The sequence below is a fragment of the Protopterus annectens genome, chromosome 1.part1, assembly GCF_019279795.1.
Source record: "Protopterus annectens isolate FY-2018-M chromosome 1.part1, PAN1.0, whole genome shotgun sequence".
Lineage (NCBI taxonomy): Eukaryota > Metazoa > Chordata > Ceratodontiformes > Protopteridae > Protopterus > Protopterus annectens.
The window spans coordinates 501,751,506-501,771,854 of record NC_056726.1 but is presented as its reverse complement, the minus strand read 5'-3'; positions in this window follow the sequence as shown (position 1 = coordinate 501,771,854).

Sequence of the window (20,349 nt, the reverse complement as noted above, 5' to 3'; positions counted from 1 at the left end):
GATAGATTCCTGTCCCAGAGACTTCCCATACTCTGGGACAGGCTACCTATCTATGTCAAACAGAGCTCCTCATTAGCACTCTTCAAGAGAAATCTTGATGATTGGATGGGAAATGGGAAATTCACCCCGGGGATCACTTCTGTGGCTCTGCTCGACAGGGGCACAGGAAAATAATTTTCTTGGGTGGCGAAAGCCAGGATACACTTTTTGGCTAGGCTTGTATGGGCCCTAGGGCCGATAGCCTAGTACCTACCTATGAACCTATATATGGGTCTACTGCTTTTAGTCGAATTACAGTTGGTCGAAAATTATTTCAGGCAGCCCACTTCACTGAAAGCTCATTAGATTGAAAGCTCATTTGGTCGAATTCCATTTGGTTGAAAATGGAATTGAGCCCCTGCCACACTGCAGTGCAACCCTGGAGTGAGAATATAAAGTAAGGGGGGTGTGGGGGGCATAGCCCCCTTACTTTATATTCTCACTTCAGGGTCGCACTGCAGTGGGGCAAGGGGCTACATTCCATTTTCGACAAAATGGAATTCAACCAAATGGGTTTCCCATGAAATGCATTTTCGTTATATAGTTATGTGTGTGTGTGTGTGTGTATGTGTGTGTGTGTGTGTGTGTGTGTGTGTGTGTGTGTGTATACATATATATATATATATATATATATATATATATATATATATATATGGGTCTCCTTCTAATGACCGAACCGACGCCGACAGGGAAATAACCGACACGAACTACCGACAACAGTTGACCGACACGCCGAATCCGACAGACGGAAGACCGACAAGGGGAATGTGTAAGCGACCTGGTAAGTATGCGATAGTGAGGGATTTAGGAGTAGGAGTGGACAGGTAAGTGTGCAATACTCAGGGATGTAGCGTTAGGGTGTGTGATAGCTGAGTGTGCTGTAGTGTCGGAGCTTGGGGTTTGGGGTGTGTAAGTGAGTTAGGGTTAGGGTGCAGGTAGGGAGAGTGTGCGGTAGTGTCGGAGCTTGGGGTTTGGGGTGTGTAAGTGAGTTAGGGTTAGGTGCAGGTAGGAGAGTGTGCAGTGTCGGAGCTTGGGGTTCGGGTGTGTAAGTGAGTTAGGGTTAGGTGCAGGTAGGGAGAGTGTGCGGTAGTGTCGGAGCTTGGGGTTTGGGTGTGTAAGTGAGTTAGGGTTAGGGTGCAGGTAGGGAGAGTGTGCAGTGTCGGAGCTTGGGGTTCGGTGTGTAAGTGAGTTAGGTTAGGTGCAGGTAGGGAGAGTGTGCGGTAGTGTCGGACCTTAGGGTTAGGGTTTGGGTTAGGGCTAGTGGATATGTGTTGTAGTGTACTGTGTTGTTTACGTGTAGTGTGTCGGTGTTATGGTGTTCGGTGTTTCGCGTTGTCGGGTTTGTGTGTTGTCGGTTTTCTGGCGTCGGTTATTTCCCTGTCGGCGAATCGGCGTTTCGGTCATTAGAAGTAGACCCATATATATATATATATATATATATATATATATATACACACGCATACACACACACACACACACACACACACACACACACACACACACACACGCAAACACACACATACATACACACACATATATATGCACTCCCATACCCCTTGCCACTCATCTGTTTTCTGAAATAGCTGTCTCAGGCTTTTTATACATGTTTATGCAGTCACACATTTGTGATCAAGCTTCAAAGAGTGCCAGTCACAATTATTTCCTGTGTGATCTGCTGAGATAATGTGCAGGTTTGTAGAATGTTTTTTACAGTGTCAAGAGTTTGGGTCCAGAAGAATGTCTCTCTGTGGCCTAACTGATCCTAAGACATGGACTGGGGGTTTGAGACTCATCTATGTTGATATAATCTTGATACAAGTAGAGCTTTTTCATCTTTTATGCATGACTCAAAGAGGTTTGGAAAACCCAGAACTGTGAGGAAACATGCTTTTCATCAAAAGAAAACAAAAAAGCTTTTATTTCAATTCTGCTTAAATATTTTAAGTTGCACTTTTAGTGACGTGTGTGATGAGATTTTTTTTGTGCTTTTCTGCTTTTTTTTCATCTTTTAGCCAAAACAGTTATCTATTTGTATTTTTTGTTTGTTCTTAGATGTCAGCCTTGTTAGCTTCCTTTGCAGTTGTGGGAAGATTGTGTTTATACATTGTACTGTAATTCTATCTCCATAAATAAAATTACTTGGAAAAGCTATCTGTTTGCATTTTGACGATTTCCAGGGCTTTAATCTGTGCTTTCAGAAAATTGTGAACTACTGCCAAATCTGAACCCCATTTAGTCATTTATTGCTGCATTTTTCCATAAACAGTGTTACTATAAAATTTCTGCATAGTCTGGTGCCTTAGACTGTGGTATAATTGCAGTAGTGACAGCATGATATATACTGCTCTATGATTGGTGCTTCAGTGTTTTTAAAGCTGTTTTTGCTGCTATAGTCTTATATTCTGCTTATAATTTACCTGCTTAAAGTTGCATTCCAGTGCCTAATTCTTCTTGTTTGTGTCTGCCCAACCCCCACTGAGACATTACGCTAAAGTTTCTGGAGTTCTAATCTACCTAAGGTCATTGACCTATGCCTCGGAGTCATGGGACTAGAGCTCCAGTGTTGGCTTTATTTGACTGGACTCCTCTCTAGCAAGCACGCTAAATCCAGCACAAAACTAAGCCCACCCATGGTCTTTTATGCAAGTCTCTGAGAAGTATGGAAAGCTCAGAACTACGAGAAACAAGCTTTTCATCAAAAGCAAAAGAAAAAAAGCTTTTATTTCAATTCTGCTTAAATATTTAAGTTGCACTTATAGTGAGCTGTGCAGTGCTTTGTGATGTTTTAGTCAAAAGCCAAAAAAGTTATTTATTTGAATTTTTAGTTTGTTCTGGGACAAAGTTTCTGTAATTCTAACCTGCCTGGGGTGATTGACCTGTAGCTCAGAGTCATAGGACTAGAGTCCCAATGTTGGTGTTATTTGATTAGATCCATCTGTAGTGAGCATATTTCTTGCGACTCTTATTTTCCCAAATCTCCCCGCTTTTCCTGCTGTGGTTTTCAAAGGCTCTGTCTCTGGCCTCTGTTCCTTCTGGTAAACTGACTTCTAAAGTCCCTCCCTCCTTTTTTTCATTGCTGTTGTCTGTTGTATAACCTATTTAAGTAGTTTTCCTACTCATTGTTTTCCTTAGACCATAGGTTCATAGGTTGGTACTAGGCTATCAGCCCTAGAGCCTATACAAGCCTAGCCATAACAATTCTCTGGCTATTTCTTCCCACAGTATTTACTTCCCTGGACCCCTGTCTAGCAGGGTGACTGACGTGATCTCTGGGGTGAATTTCCTATCTCCCAGAGGGCCAAAGAAGTGCTCTGCTTGATATGTATGGGCCCAGAGTCTGGGGAGTCTCTGGGTCAGGACCCTATCCCTCCAGCATGCTTTGTTCATTGTGATGACAAGGTTTAGATCCTTGGAGCATGTGTCTCTGAGGGATTGGGATTTCTTTAAGTGTAGCATGTCCAACAGCTCTGGGTTTGACATGGCCTTGTATGTTAAGCAGAGATTGCCTCTGAGTAGACGATATGCGACAGAGTATAAGTGGAGTTTCTTTACACAGTCAGCATAGGGCATCTGCTTTAGGCCTGTGATTCTTTCAGTGAGGTATTTCTGCAGCCTTTCCAGTTGTTGCAGATGTCTTGAGAGGTACATACCAAATGGGGAGTTGTATTCTATAATGGGTCTAATGAGGGATGAGTACAGTGGGACAATGACCCTTTTTTCTGGATGAAAAGCCCTTAGTGATGAGGTGTGCCACATAGGAGGATTTCCTGATTGTTGTGGTGATGTGGTTATCGAAGGTGAGACCACTGTCTACCTGTGTCCCTATGTCTCTTATCACACTTTCGGTGTTTAGTGTACTGCCATCTATGTGGTAATTCACAGGTACATGCTTTTTCCCAAAGGGGATAACTATACATTTCTTGGCATTGAGCTTGAGCCCTGGCACCAAGCATTTGTTTCTGTAAGGCCCTTTTCTAGAATATCTACATTATTTGGGGATTCAATAATGGCTACCAGTTTGCAGTCATCTGCAAACTTTGTTCGCCAGAGTCCCTTAGTGTTGGCCTGTACTTCAGAGAAGTAGATGCCGAACAAGAGCGGTCCCAGGACTGAACCCTGTGGTACTCCACTTGTCATTTGTCTGGAGATGGATTTGGAGTCGGCTGCTTTTACAGTGTGGGTTTTGTCAGTAAGCCAGTTGGCAACCCATCGAGTGACATAGGGATTAATGCCCAGCTTAGTAAGTTTATCTATGATTCCAGAGTGGGGGATTGTGTTGAAGGCCTTGGAGAGGTCCAGATAGGCTGTGCGGACCACCTTACCCTTGTCCATGGCTCTGGAGACTGATTCAAAAAGTCAATCAGGTTCAGGAGGCAAGACTGGCCCTTCACGAACCCAAACTGCATAAGGTCCAGTGTTTGAAGGTTGCTGATGTCTTTGTTTATAAGTTCCATGATAATACGTTCCATGGCCTTGTAGATCAGGCTCGTCAGACTGATGAGGCAGTAGTTCCCAGGATCCAAGGTGGATCCCCCCTTGTGGAGTGGGATAACTGTAGCTGTGTGCCACTCAGTGGGCATGAAGCCTGAGGTGAGGCTATGATTAAACATGACACTTAGGTGAGGTGCCAGTTAATTTTGTAGTTCATGTAGTACACAGCCTGGGATGTCATCTGGTTCCATGGATGCTGTATTCTTAGCTTTTGAGAGTGCCTTTTTACCTGTGGGGCTGTTATTACCAGAATTTGACAATCTTTTGGTATTTACATGGGCCCTTTAGGGGGTGAGAGGGAGATGAAGTTTGCACTGAATTGATCTGCCAGGATATTGGCAATATCCTTGGGATCAGTATATTTAATGCCATTCTGTTGTAGCTCAGAGTAGCTCTGAGCATTGCCATTTAGATTGTTGACATAGCTATAGAATGCCTTGTGGTTGTCTTTGGAATCTTTGGCAATTTTTGTTTTCATAACTAGCTTTGGAGGATTTAATGAGGGATCTCAGCTTCTTACTGAGACTGGTAAGGGAGTTTTTTTTGCATCCTGGGATTTTCCTCTTTTCTGCAACAGTTTCTTCCTTTTGTTGTAAAGTTTGTTTATGGCAAGGGACCCCCAGATTGGCTTTCTTTTTTTGGAGGAGAGCATCTTGGTTCTATTGGGGATGGCGCAATTCATGCACGTGTGGATGTGCTCATACAGTGCCTTAGTGTAGGATTCGGCAGTCAAACTTTCAGTTCCCGTCTGCATGGGTCTCATGAAGTTTGTCACTTCAGACTTGAGTAGCATGAAGTTGGCTTTGGAGAAGTTTTTTACGGAGGTTTCCTTACTGGGGGTGGGATGTGGATGTCAAGGGTGATTAGCTTACGGTCACTCCTGACCAACGAGGGGGTGACCATAGGTGTGGAGCATCGATTTCCCATGTTGATAATACTGAGTCATAATACTGAGTGCCCACCCAGCAAACCAGTATTGACCTTGAGTAAACCTCCTTCACTTCAAAGTGTCTTCTGCTCATTTTCCCTGAGCTCCCATCTGCTTAGCACCCTCACCACAGTCTGAGAGTCCTAAATTAATCATGCTCCATCCTTTGCAGGGAAGAGATGTATTTTATTATTTTGTACTTCATTTAACTTTTCAGAGTGGTACTGCTTTATTTTTGCTTTATTTGTTGATTTTGTGCTTTACATCATTTTAAAACTCCCTAATACTTGAAATCACCTTGCACAGGTAGTTTGATTAAGTTGTTTTGTGATAGTTTTTTGCAATAAGAGGACTAGAATAGTCCATCTAGTGACAGTAGGTGGTGGCCTGCTTAATCTGAGGTGGGAAACACATAAAAAAGCTGTAGGCATGGTCATTTTATTAGCCAGTGGACTTAGAAGCTAATTTCCTGTGTTTTAAGTGCATGTATAAATTCAGAGGGTTTGTGTGCTACTGCTTATCATACAGCAGAGGTTAGTAGTGCCCTGTGCTGATGCAGACACCAAGAACTGAAATTTTCCCTATAAAACCACATCAGAAACTGTACCAGTAACTTGGTGAGTGTCGAACAACTAGTTTGCATGTTGAGTATCATAGAACAGCTAGTTGGTGTGTTGAGGATCACTGGCCCTTGAGTTTAGTATTATATAACCTAGTATAGTCTCTAGCCCCCAACCACCCTTAGTCAGCCTGCTATTAAATCCTCATGCAGCATACCCCTCTAACTCACCCAATAAAGGGCCTGTCATCATGGATATGTACTTTCCCAATTTCTCCACATCCAGTTTGGTGGGTATGAGTATATTGAGACAAGATAACAAATGTCTAATGTTCACTGACATCCATTTTATCCTCAAAGAAATAAATGCAGTATGTGACAGGTCCATATTAACAATGTCTCTGGAGGCAAAACACTTGTGTACAAGCATTCATAATAACAATCTAGTTGTCAGAAACACATACTCTACAGCCACTGCACATACACCCTACACATAGACCTACTTATTCTGAGGTACTTAAATGCAACCTTCCCAAACCACAAAGTCTTCTCAAACATTCCACCAGTAACAATTATTCTCAGCAAGCTTGAAAACACTCAACAGAAACAACACCTAACACTGCACATACACCCACACCCAGTGGTGTAACACCTAACACTGCACATACACCCACACCCAGTGATGTAACAGCTAACACTGCACATACAGCCACACCCAATGGTGTAACACCTAACACTGCACATACAGCCACACCCAGTGGTGTAACGCCTAACACTGCACACACAGCCACACCCAGTGGTGTAACACCTAACACTGCACATACACCCACACCCAGTGGAGCTTCAACTACCAAGCCCATAAGACAAGCCAATGCACTACCCAGGACTCTAGTCATAGGGGACTCCATTGTATAACAAAATGACACCCCACTCACCAGATTGAACAAGGAGAAAATAATGGTCAGTTGCCTATCAGCGGCCAGGATCCTCCAAGTTATGCATACATTCAAGTCATTGAGCCAAAGGTACCAGTATGACTCACAGGCTGTATGTGCCTAGTAATGAGCAGCATTCTGCCTTCACTAATGATGGTGCCACAATCTCCTTCTTCTTCTTTTGGCTTTTCCCGGTTAGGGGTCGCTACAGCAGATCACTTGTCTGCTCATGATTGGCTGTGGAGTTTTACAGTGTCGAGTTGCCAGCCCGGCGCCCAACCTTCCACAGAAGGCACACACACACACACACACACACTCACATCTAGGGCCAGTTTAGAGTGTCCAACCCACCTGCAGCATGTCTTTGGGATGTGGGAGGAAACTGGAGCACCCGGAGAAAACCTACGTGACCACAGAGAGGACATGCAGACTCCGCACAGAAGGCACCCCAGCCGAGGATCGAACCGGAGAACCTCTTGCTGTGAGGCAGCAATGCTAACCACTGCACCAACGTGGTCGCCCAATGATGGTGCCACAATATAAACAGAATATGACTGACTTTAATAATTGACTTAGTTTTTGGTGTCATTCCAGGGGAGATATAATATTTTTTCAGCATGGAAAGACGTGATTAACAAACCACATTGCTTTGCCAAGGATGATGTACACCTTTCCTCTCTAGGTTTTTGTATATTGGCTGGAACATTCTTTTCCCCTTACAGACCTTTTTAGACAATGCCAAATTGATAAACCTTCCAAAAGAGCAAAATCTACCCAGGGAAATCTAAAGTTGTTACTGCTCAATGCCAAGAGTCTAAACAAGAAGCTGCACTCTCTCCAAGCTCTCCACACCTCGGAAAATGCAGAAATCTGTGCAGTTACTGAGACATGGTTTAAAGTCACAGAGAGTACCCTGGCAATGCAAGGCTTCAGTGTCTTCCACATGTTTAGACCATCAACTACACAGACAGGGACTAAAGGTTGAGGTGGCTCGATCTACATCAACAAACATATCTCTTAGTTAGTTAAAAAGGATTATTTACTGGAGTTCCACATCCAGATTACCACAGACAAAGTCCCATACCATATACTAGCAAGCTATAGGTCACCTTGATCTTCCATGAAACCAACAGATCTATTGAAGACACTCATCATTCTACCAAACACTATACTCATAGGGGACTTTAATTGTCCATGTATAAACTGGGAATCCTGCATGACCCCATATTTGCAGGCAGATAGATTCCTAGATTTTGTAAACACAAACACCCTAGAGCAGTTAGTGCATACCCCTACTAGAGGTACAAACTGACATTCACAAATATGGGAGAACACTACACTTCCCCCAACCCCCACCACCCCTGTGTCATGTTATCTCTGGTAAGGTCATACCACAAAGTAGTCTCCTTCAAAATAAGAATGGGTTCTATAAATCCAGCAAACTGTAACAGTTAGAAACCACTCCAAGGCAAACTATCTTTTATTAAGTGATAACCTGTCAAAGTTTCAGACCCCTCCAAACCAAGATAACACAGCAGCTTATGTGGAATAATTCAAAGAAGCCCTGTACAACCATGTCAATGACTGCATACATGCTGCTATGCCTACCAGAATTAAACCCAAAACTAACTCAAAAAACAAATCATTCTGGTAGAATCCAAAGTTAAACATATTGCACAACAAAAGTAAAAAGGCATAGCTAAAATTAATAAGTGTAATAAAAAGATAAAAATGGTCTCATCAAACTGAATAGGCAACTAAGACAATTAATTAATCCAACAAAGCAAATTATGCAGTAAAGACTGCATCCTAGGCCAAGGACAACCATAAGGCTTTCTTTAGCTATGTCTGAAACCTCAAAGACAGCACACTGAACTGGTAATGGAGCCATGTTCACAGAACCATTAGATACAGCAAACCTTCTGGCTGAAAAATTTAGCTCCAGCTTTATCCCACTCTCATCCTCAGATGCCCCCCCCAAAAAACATCTAATGTAATTCCTCCAACTATCAGTAAGGAGCAGGTCATAGATGCGCTCTTTAAGACCAAGAATACAGCTTTGATGGACCTTGATAACATCCTAGTATGCTTGCTAAATAGCCTGACATATGATCACTGTGTCACTATACAACAATTGTGTCCACCCAGGTTTTATGCCACTTGGAAGACTACCACAGTCATCCCTCTGCACAACGGGTGACCATCAATGGATTCCAGAGATTATAGGCTAATTAGTCAAGTTGAACAACTTGAAAAAGCATATTTGCAAAAGCATTTCTTAATGAACTGTTTTTTGTGGATTCCTAAGATAGGTTTTGCTGTTTTCGTACTGTTACCATACCAAGGGCTTGGATTCATTTTCTAAGACAGACACTGCAGTGCCGCATAAGAAGGTGCCACAGTTTTGAGTGTGCCATCCTTCAGATAACATGTTATAGCATGCTTCCATCTGCCAGAGCTGATGGTATTTCATGTGGATGCAAACAGCACTTACTGAAGACAGCATGGGTACATTAACAATTATCAAGCAAACAAAATCTGAATAAAAATAATTCAAAAAGCATAAATACAGCACATGTAGCAGAAGAACACAATAATATCAAAACCAAAATCATCACTGACTCTTTATGCCACAGGAAGTCAAATAACTTTTTCAAACAATACTAATATCCTATTTTTGAATCATAAAATTCTCCTCACCTCCCATTCCAAATTATCCATAAACAGGAACCTATAGTCTTGTAGTCTAGTTCACAGTTGTGGCAGAACTGTGTATTCCTACAAGATTTTTAGCCTCAGTCATTTATTATTGCATTTTTTTCCATAAACAGTGTTACGGGGAAATTTCTGCATAGTCTGGTGCCTTAAACTGTAGTAGAAGGTCAATTGTAAGAGAATCGTTTCTACTTTAGTTTGTGCTTCAGTACATTTATGCACTGTTTATCTTTTACCTGTGTAAAATTGCATTCTGTGTCTGCCCTGTCCCCCATTAACACATTAAACTAAAGTTTCTGAAAGAGCTCCGGTATTGCTTTTATTTGATTGGATGGCGCTTTAGCTAGCCTTCTATTTCCAGTACATAGCTATTCCCATGAAGTGTCTTATCCAACACATGGAGAGGTGTGAAACTGTGAGTAATTAGCATTTAAAAAAAAAAAGTAAAGAGAGAGAATTCAATTATTTGAATTATTTCAAATCTGCTTAAACACTGGAGTCACACTTAGTGACCTGTGTGATAATAATACTTTGTGCATTTCTGCGTTGTTCCATCTGTTTGCATTTTTAAGTTTGTTTTGGGACCTTAGTCTTGTATTGTTATTAGTAGTTGTGGGAAGATTGTGTTTATGAATTATTATGCACTTCTATTTCCACAAGTAGCATTACTTGTAAAAACTATCAGTTTGTATTTTAAACCCTGCTGGCCCATACTCTTGTAGTTTAATTCACAGTTATGACAGAACTGTGTACTCCTGCGTGATTTTGAGCCTTAGTCATATATATTATTGCATTTTTTCCATAAGCAGTGTTATTGGTAAATTTCTGCATAGTCTGGTGCCTTCAACTGTAGTAGAAAGTCAATAATGAGAGAAGTGTCTCTGCTCCAGCTTGTGCTTCAGTGCTTTATGTTCTGCTTATCATTTACCTGTTTGCATTTTTTATCTACCTCATCCCCCACTAACACATTAAGCTAACAATCTGAAGTTGTTGTTTTCATTTGATCTTCAACCTGAGGAACTCAGATCTGGCACACATACTCCAGCATTGGATCCAAACTCCAAGCTCCTCCCCTACCCATAATGTACCCTGTCTCCTTCCTCCCCCCAGATGTCATTTGACATTTGTTTGATCAGCAGCATGTATCCTTCAGCTCCAAGGTACACTTTTTGTAAGTTGTATGTTCGGGTCTTCTATGCTCGATTTTTATGCTCTTAACTTATCTTTATCTTTTCTAAGCCTACCCTACCTCTTTGCACTCAGGTGTCGGTTATATTAAAAAAAAAAAAAAAAAAAAAAAAAAAGAAAAACTCTCTTTCTCTCCACTCTTCGGCCTTTCTCTAGTGTGTGTGTGTGTGTGTGTGTGTGTGTGTGTGCATGTATTCCTTCTTCCTGGCATGGCTGATGACCCAAGCCTGGTTTCAGGAAATGTGCAGAGTATGGGCACACACTCTGTGCATGGTCTGCCTGGGTGTCGCTCATCTAGATTCCTCCTGCTCAATCTGTGCAGGCTTCAACCCCTGTGCATTGAATGACAGGAGGAACAAACTCATTCTGAAAGGCCTCCTCCCAGCTCCTACGGAGGCCTCTGCTTATTCATCCTCTTCGGCCCAGCTTTTGGGACTCAACCACCTGCCAAGAAGTATTGGGATGGAGAAAAGGCCTGATCCAAGGATCAGGATCAGCCAATGAAGCAGTCCCCAGACCTCTCTTCCTCGGTTGAACCCCCGGCCAAGTCCTGCTTGGATCTGAGATGGACCTACCCTTGGCTCTGGTCACCTCACTTTTCATCAGAGGTCTCCCGGGCTTCGTCTCCACTCTCTGCTGCCCCCCAGTGCCACTCCAAGCCTGAGTTGGCAGTATCTTCCATCCAGTCCTCTCGGAGCCTGTCCTAAGCCGAGGTGGACAGGATGATGTGGAAGTTCATTCAGGTTCAAATCCAGTTGGGAGTCCTACCTGCTCCATCCCCCTCTGTGGCTCAGTTTTAGAGTCATTGGGTCCGAGGTTCCCTGATGTCATGGGGTCAGCACTGATGATCCTTGGTACCTTGATGCTGACCGTTGCCCTGAGTGGTTCGGCTCTGACATTCTTGGAGCCAACCAACTCTTGGACCCATAGCTTTGGCATCGGATCTAAGGGGTTCAGTGTCATCCCTTCCTCTCAGAGTCTCAGCACTGGGAGGCTCGGATCCAGCTCCCGCCTCGACTCAGGGAGTAGCAGATCCAGCCTTAGCCATTCTGACTTCGGGGATCCCCTCACCTTCTACCTTTAAGGTGGTGGAGAGGGTCCTCTCAGCTCCTTCGAGATCTTTGACATTTTCATCCCTGGAGTCCATCCTGGTTCCCCTCTTTTTCTGGGCTGGAGTCTGCCATCCTGCCTCCTCAGAGACAGCCGGTTGCCACATCCGCCACAGGAGGTTCCCCCACAGGAACTCTCCAATATTTCTGAGTCCTCCACGGAATTCCCCCACAAGGAGCCCCGTTAGAAGCATACATGTAAGAGGAGGCACTTAGACATCATTGTGGAGTCCCTCATGGATGATACCAACTTGGATAATGGGGAGAGCTCCCCTCGATCATACCCAGAGGATGTCTCCTTTAGAGACATCATGAAAATCTTTCAGCAATGTGGTGGGTGGTCTACCCAGAAGCCCAACCTGCATGAGCTGGTATTCCTGCAGGCATTTGGCACAGGACCCTCTACCTCCTGGGTGTCCCCTCCCACAGATCCCATAGTAGATCTAATCCCATCTAGAGCATGAAAGGAACCGGATACAGTTGACCCTATCCCCAGGCATCAGGATAAGGTACTCAGTGATCCTTCAGATAGATAACACTGGTCCAAAGGGTCCCCGGTTAATGCCATGGTGGTTGAGATGGCCACCAAGAAAGATTTTGCACAGGAGAGCTCTTTGGTTCATCCTCCAGACAGGGAGTCTCGGGTGATGGATCATTTTGGGAAGTGGACCTATGCATCAGCCACCTTTGCCTTGCGTGCATTGAATTATTTGGCACATGTAATCAGACTGCACAGGGACCTGGTCAAAGAGGTCACTGAATCTGCCCCAGGGTCCATGACGGCAGAAGAGAAGAAGGCTTTTTCCTCTTGCATGGTCACCCTCACTTCGATGTCTGATACATCCATGAGGCTCCTATCACATACTACTGAGCGTGCCTCTAGGGCTACAAGAACAGGTGTGGCCATTAGGCAGTATGCCTGGCTCCAGCTTTGTGCTCTTTTGGAGCCCTTGCATCTTTCATGAACACCTCTATGATGGTTCCATCCTGTTTGGAAAAACAATTTGTGATACTTTAGTCCAGAGCAAGAAGGACGGGAAGACTTTGTCTGCCATTGGGATCCACTTCTCCACCCCACAATGATCCTTATCTAGGAATCAGTGTAGGGTTTAGAGGATGTGATTTCGGAAGTCTCATGGTTCTTCTCAAGATGCTCAGGATTTGGCTTTCCTAGAGGCAAAGGGAGATATGAAAGACGCTGCCCTCATGTCGGGGGGGTCCAAAGAACCAAAGGTCTCAGAATCCCTTCCCGGACAGACCCTTTCAGCAAGGGTTTGCCCAACTGCTCATCTCTGGAGGCAGTTGGGGGAAGACTATCTCTGCACCTAATGGCCTGGGAGTCAATTACAAACAATTGTTAGGCTCTGCAGATCATACCCAGAGGTTACTCATTTCCCCTTCTCCATCCCCCCATTCCCCCCAACACCTCCCAGATGTGTCACCTGGTAAGCGGGTGGAGGCAGACACAGAAGTTACCAGGCTGCTTGCAAAAGGGTCTATATTAGATCACTGAACCCTTAAAAAAGCAAATGGTGATTAATCAACCCTATGTAAGCAAAAGCTTACAATTTCAAACTGTCAGAATAGCGATTTTTTCCTAGGGGAAAAAAATCGCTTTTCCAACAACAAAAAAAAACACTTTAAACATTACAGTAACTGGGGGGCTTCACCCCCACACCCCCCAATGTGGGGGGCTGCATCCCCCACACCCCTCTACTTAAATATACCAACTCCGAGACTGCATTACAGTGCCGAAAATGGCAAAGTAACGAAGCGGCCAAGCAAATTCTTTCCCATGGAAAGAATTTGCTTAAAAGCCGCTTTGATCTTTTGCCATTTCTGTCTTTTGAGTTTGACCAAGATGCATTCGAAAGAATGCGTCTTCAGTCTTCTAATAGGGTACCCTTGCAAAACGAGTCATCCAGCCCATCCCTCGAGACCAGTCTGGATCAGGCATTTATTCCAGGTTCTTTTTAGCACCAAAGAAAACAGGGGACTTAAGAAAAATCCTGGATCTTTCAACCCTAAATCTCTTGGTTGCCAAGACAAAATTCTGGATGTTCACCCTTCAATCCATTCTGCCCTTCCTGCACATAAATGACTGGATGTGCTTGGTGAACCTCCAGGACAGGTACTACCATATCAAGATGAAAAGGTGCTCTTGGAGGTTCCTCCACTTCTGTCTGGGAGCCAATCACTTTCAGATCATAGTGATCCCCTTTGGGCTCACCACCATCCCCCAGGTGTTCACCAAAGTGATGGCGGTAGTGGCGGCTCACCTGTGGTTACAGGGATTTCAGGTTTTCCCCTACCTGGATGATTGGCTCCTTTCTGCTCCCTCCAGGCAATGACTGATTCAAGCCATGGATCATCTCCTTCAGATTGCTCACTTACTGGGCATAATCATAAACCTCAACAAATCTTACCTAGCATCAATGCAGGTATTGGATTTCATATATGCTTGATTGGACACTACCCAGGGCAGGGTGTTTCTATTACTCAGACTTAGTCAGCCTGAAGTTCACAGCTTGGCTGCTCCAATTCCAGTGATAGCTAGGACTCCTGGGCTGTCTTCTCCTGTTAAGAAGATCGTGGTAGCGGCTCACAAATCTTCTGCCTGGAAGGTTTATTCAAGTAAATGGAAGTGTTTCTCAATCTGAGCCTCTCAGCATGACCTGGATCCTTTCACTGCCCCAGTTTTGGCCATTTTGGAATTTTTGGCGGACATTTTTAACCATGGCATTAGTTTCTCTACAGTTAACGTACAACTGACAGCAATTTCTAACTTTCACATAGGTGAAAATCTGGCTTCATCGGCTTCTTCTAAACTTTGTAAGGGCTTTTTGAAAGGTACATTTCTCCTTAAGCCTCTGGTTAAAGACCCAACGCCTCTTGGGATCTTACTTTTGTGCTGCAAGCCTTGGTTTCTCCTCCTTTTGAACCAGCAGCCACAGTTGATTTGCAGTTTCTGTCATGGAAGATGGCTTTCTTGGTAGTAATTACCTCAGCTAAGAGGGTTTCTGAGATTGAAGCCTTATCTGTCAAGCCCCCTTATATGGTCTTCCATAGAGATAGGGTGTCCCTCCAGACTAATCCATATTTTCTACCGAAGGTGGCATCAAAATCTAATATTAACCGGGTCATCAATTTACCAGTTTTCCTTCCAAATTTCCACAATAAGGGAGAGTACAAATTGCACTTGCTTGATGTTCACAGGCAGCTGCATTTCTATTTGCATAGAACAAAATCCTTTTGTAAGTCAGGTCAGCTTTTTGTTTCCTTTTCCAAACCTTTCTTGGGAAAACCTGTTTCTAAAATTACAGTTGCTCGATGGATTTCTGAATGCATTTCATTGGCCTATTGAGCCAAAGGGTTATTTCCAGCAGGGCATGTCCAGGCACATTCCACCAAGTCTGTTGTACTTCTGCGTTTTTCTTTGTCCAGGGTTTCATTAAACAATATCTGCTCTGTGGCTAACCGGGCGTCATTGCACACATTTCTCTCCCATTATAAATAGGTCCTTCTTTCCAGGGAGAGTGCATCCTTTGGCTCAGCCATGCTCCGGACGATCCTTCCATGAGGACCTCCCAGGGTTTATTGGTAGCTGGGGACTCTGTCCCTCAGGCTGAAGATCAAATGAAAACAACAACTTCAGATAAATAAGTTCTGTTCTTACCATAATGTTCCATCTGAGTTGTTGCTTTCATTTGTCTTCAACCCTCCCTGTCTCCTTCCCCTGCCTTGTGTGGGTTGTGCAGTGGACCAGATGGAATAATTATAGCCCCTCTATCCTGGCTAGCCTTCCCTTTGATAAGCCTTTTGTGGGTTGTGCCAGGTTTATAGGCATATTGTCTAGGTTGAGATGCTGCTGTTCTGCAACAAACTCGATCTGGAGGATGGAGGAAGACAGGGGCATTATGGGTAGGGGAGGAGCTTGAAGTTTGGATCCAATGCTGGAGTATGCAGCTGGGTTTGATCAGTGCCAGATCCGAGTCCCTCAGGTTAAAGACAAATCAAAAGCACAACTCAGATGGAACGTTACAGTAAGTACATAACTTATTTTTTTCTGAAAGAGCTCCAATATTGTCTTTATTTGATTGCATGCCTCTCTAGCTAGCCTGTTTGTTGTTGTTTTATAATAAGACTGTGTCTCTGGCCTCTACTCAGTATGATAATCTGATTTCCAAAGTCTATCCCTCCCGTTTCATTGCTACAGACTGTTGTATAAGCTATTTATGTACTCTTCCCATCTACTGTTTTCCACAGATCCATGATGATACTGAGTGTCCACCCAGCAAAACAGTATTGCTCTTGAGTAAGCCTCCTTTACTACATATTGTCTCCTGGTCATTTTCCAGGAGCTCAATAAAGCTTGGAGTCCTATCCTGCATTCCAGAAGTGTTTTACTTGTATCAAGTGCAATCCAGGCAAAATACCTTTGATTTATTTTTAGGGATATCTACTGTTTCCTGCTTTTATGTGTGCATTTCACTGATTTTTTTTTTGTTTTAAAAATTGCTATTCCTCTCATTTGTCACATATTGTCTTGAAATTGCCTTCAGCAAGGGATTTCCTGCTAGTTGTTTAAGTGGTTTGTGTTAAGACTGCGCTTGTGGGTCTCTTCTACTATGTTTTTCCATTAGAAAGACAGGATTTATTCATCTTGTGGCAGGAGGTGTTTGCCTGGTGTATCTTAGTTGGGAAATATACAAAAGGATTTATAGTGTAGTCATTTTATTGGTCAGAGAGCTCATTAGTTATTCTTTTGTTTCTTCTGCGCTGCTATAGATTTTGCATATTTGTGCGGGTTAGCAAAGCCCTGTACAGTAGCAAACACCTAGAAAGAATGGTTTATGAAATTGTATCCTGTAAAGCAGCAATATAATGCAAATACCTTTTGCACCAACAATCTTAGAGCAGCTAGTTGGGAGTCAAGTGGCAATAACTACAGATTTAGTTGACTTCAGTATTGTGTAAACATTAAAGTTAGTATAATTTAGTACTGTTTAGCATAATCTGTTCTGATAAAGCACCCTTAATAGCTTTCTAACCCCTATACACCACCCCTTGTAGTTCATAAATTAAAGGAATGGATAGTATGGGTATGCAATTTCCTAACCTCTCTATAGCCAGCTTGGTGGATATTGGCAGCTTGAGACAATGTAGCAGTTGTATCATGTTTACTGACAACCACTTAATCCTTAAAGAAGCAAACACAGTATGCAAACGGTGTACTTACACAATATAACTGGAGGCTAAACTCTAACAAGTGCACATCAGGTGGTCAAAACCATACATAAACAACCCCCACCTCACATAGTACACAACACTCACATAGACTAACAGTTGCTGAGGCATGTAAAAGCAATCTTCCAACAACATAGATCACCTAGATCACCTGTAGTCAAAGTTATGCCTCAGCAAGCCAAAAGGCGCTCAGAAAATACATCACCTAACACCACACGTAATGTTACTCTCAGTGGAGCCCCAAGCACTAAGCCCCTAAGGTAAGCAAACACACTTCCCAGGACTCTCATCATAGGGGACTCCATTGTAAGATATACTGATGATGCCCCTTAATCAGGCTGAACAAGGAGAAGATGACTGTTAGCTGCTCATCTGGAGCCAGAATCCACCAAACCATGCATGCACTCAAGTCATTACACCAGAGATACCAGTATGACTCCATCATAGTTTATTGTAGGTTTAAATGACCTTAGATGTACCTCTCTGGACTATATGAAGAGAGACATTATGGATCTTTCAGATTATGAGTCTCAGGCTGGTATAAGCCTAGCACTGAGCAGCATATTTCCATCACTGAGGATAATGCCACAATATGAGCAAAAATGACTGATTTCAAGAACTGTCTGGCTTTCTGGTGTCATTCTAGGGGATCCAATATTTGTCAGCTTGGCAGGACATGGTTAACAGGCCACTTGTTTTGCCAAGGATGGCCTGCACCTCTCCCCTCTAGGCATTTGAATACTGGCTGCAACTTTATCCACCCCCAGTACCTATTTTTTAGGCAATGCCAAACTGACAAACCCACCAACATAGCAAAATCAACTCAACTGAATATCAAGGTGTTACTGCTCACACTCAAGAATACAGACATCTGTGCAGTTATCAAGACATGGTTTAAAGCAGCAGAGAGAACCCCAGGCTGTACAAAGTTTCAGTGCCTTCCACACTTTTAGACCAGCAGCTGCACAGAAAAGGGCTAAAGGTGGTGGTGTCTCAAAATGTACATCAATAATAAGCATACATCTAGGGTGGTCAAACAGGATGATGTGCTGGAGTTCCTCCATGGGTAATCACCACAGACAAAATCCTGTACCACATCCTTGCCAGGTACAGGTCACCTTCCATGTCCCAAGAAGCTCAAAATGCAAACTTGGGGCTACTGGAGACACTTACCGTTCAACATAACACCCTACTCATTTGAGACTTTAATTACTCCTCTATAGATTGGGAATCATACACAGTCACAAATCTATAAGCACAGAGATTCCTGGACTTTGTACATAGAAACACCCTTGACCAACTAGTGAATATGCCCACTAGAGGCTGCAACATACTGGACTTTGTGCTTAAAAATATGGGAGAACACTGCATCCTCCAATGTCTCATCCTCCCTGGTAAGGTCTGACCATAAAGCTGTCTCCTTCAAAATGAAAATCAACTCCATAATCCCATTAAAACCAATAACAGTTAGGAGCTATTTCAAGGCAAATTACCTTTTATTAAGTGATGAATTGTCAAAATTCAGTGGCCCTCCAAACCCACAGAACACAGCAGCCTGTGCTGCATTGATCTCAGAAACTCTGTACATCAATGTCCATGGCTGCACAGAGGCTGCTGTACCCACCAAAACCAAGCCCAGGATTAGCACTAGAAATAAACCGGATCTATGTTAAATGTTCGAACATCCAAAATGTCGAACATTACATGGTCGAGACCAAATGTTCGACATCTGGATGTTTGAACATAAAAAAAAAAAGAAAGAAAACACAGAAAAAAACACTTTAACAGTGTAGGCAAGCCCCCCTGCACCCCCCACACCCCCCCTATTTAAATATACCAACTCCAAGACTGCACTTCAGTGCAGAAAAGAGAAATTCTCCCTCTCTGCACCGTACGGTACCATTGAAAGTCTTTCTTCGAGCACTCATAATTTCGAACGTTTGGTCTCGACCATGCAACGTTCGAAATTTTGAGCATTCGAAGATTTGACAGGTACTCAAATAAAATCCTGAACAAAAACAACACGCCAAAAAGGAATGGACTTCACTGAAATGGTCGCACCTTGCAAGAACAGTTAACTTCTTTATTAACCACACAAGTAATTGAGCACTTTCATCCACAGGAATGTGCACTTCATCAGAATACTTGTCATTAATTAATTATAGCTATTTATATGCTGTTTTGATGCCAAAATGCAAATTCTACCAATTAAAATATATTATGTGTATTTAAACCATATTTATATAAAAATATATATATACATAAAAATTCATTCATTTCAATGTGCATATTAAATATCTTTCAACATATAAAATATAAAATTATTACAAAAATATTATATAAAAAGTATTTATACATAATAATTTGTCAAAATTTAATATGATCATTGTTTTAATATCAAAAAGCCTTACACTGTCAAAAACAGTGGCTGCTGTAGGCAATGTTTTGCCATATCAGAAGTCGAAGGAGTTGTGTTAGAAAATGTGAAAGGGGCTTATACTTGGTTCCCCATTCCTTCATCACATATTCGCTTACATCCTCTATCAAATCCATAGGGTATCCCCTCTCCCTAAAAAACTCTTTTACCTTCCTCATTTCCTCCTCAACTTCATTAACATGAGATGTCATCCGAGCCACCCGAATACATTGCCCTTTTATAATAACTAGATGCCTGCGTTATAGAATTAGACTCAATGCCTCTGAGTACCTGGGAATAAATGACCATATTTCCATTAAACCAATTTTGGATAATTCTGGGTAATTATAGGCAGATGAGCATGATATGATAAAAGGTGAAGTCATACAATGAATGTTTTATTATATAGATATGTATTGTGGAAATGTCAAACTATTATATGTGCAATATGTACAAGTTTTATAAGGTTGGTATGCTTGTATAATAATGCATAGCATGAATGTTTATAGGCATGTATGTTTAAATGTTTTGCAAACATAGGGGAAGGCAATGAATGTTTTAAGTGAGTATTTTAGCACTTTTAATTGATTTTTTAATATTAGATTACTATGTCAGGTGTTTTGAATGTGTCATGTGATGTATGAAGCATATAAAAGTGGCTTGAGTGTAATTAGCAGTGTTCTGATGAAGTCACGGAGTGATGAAAGCGCTTAACGTTTTTG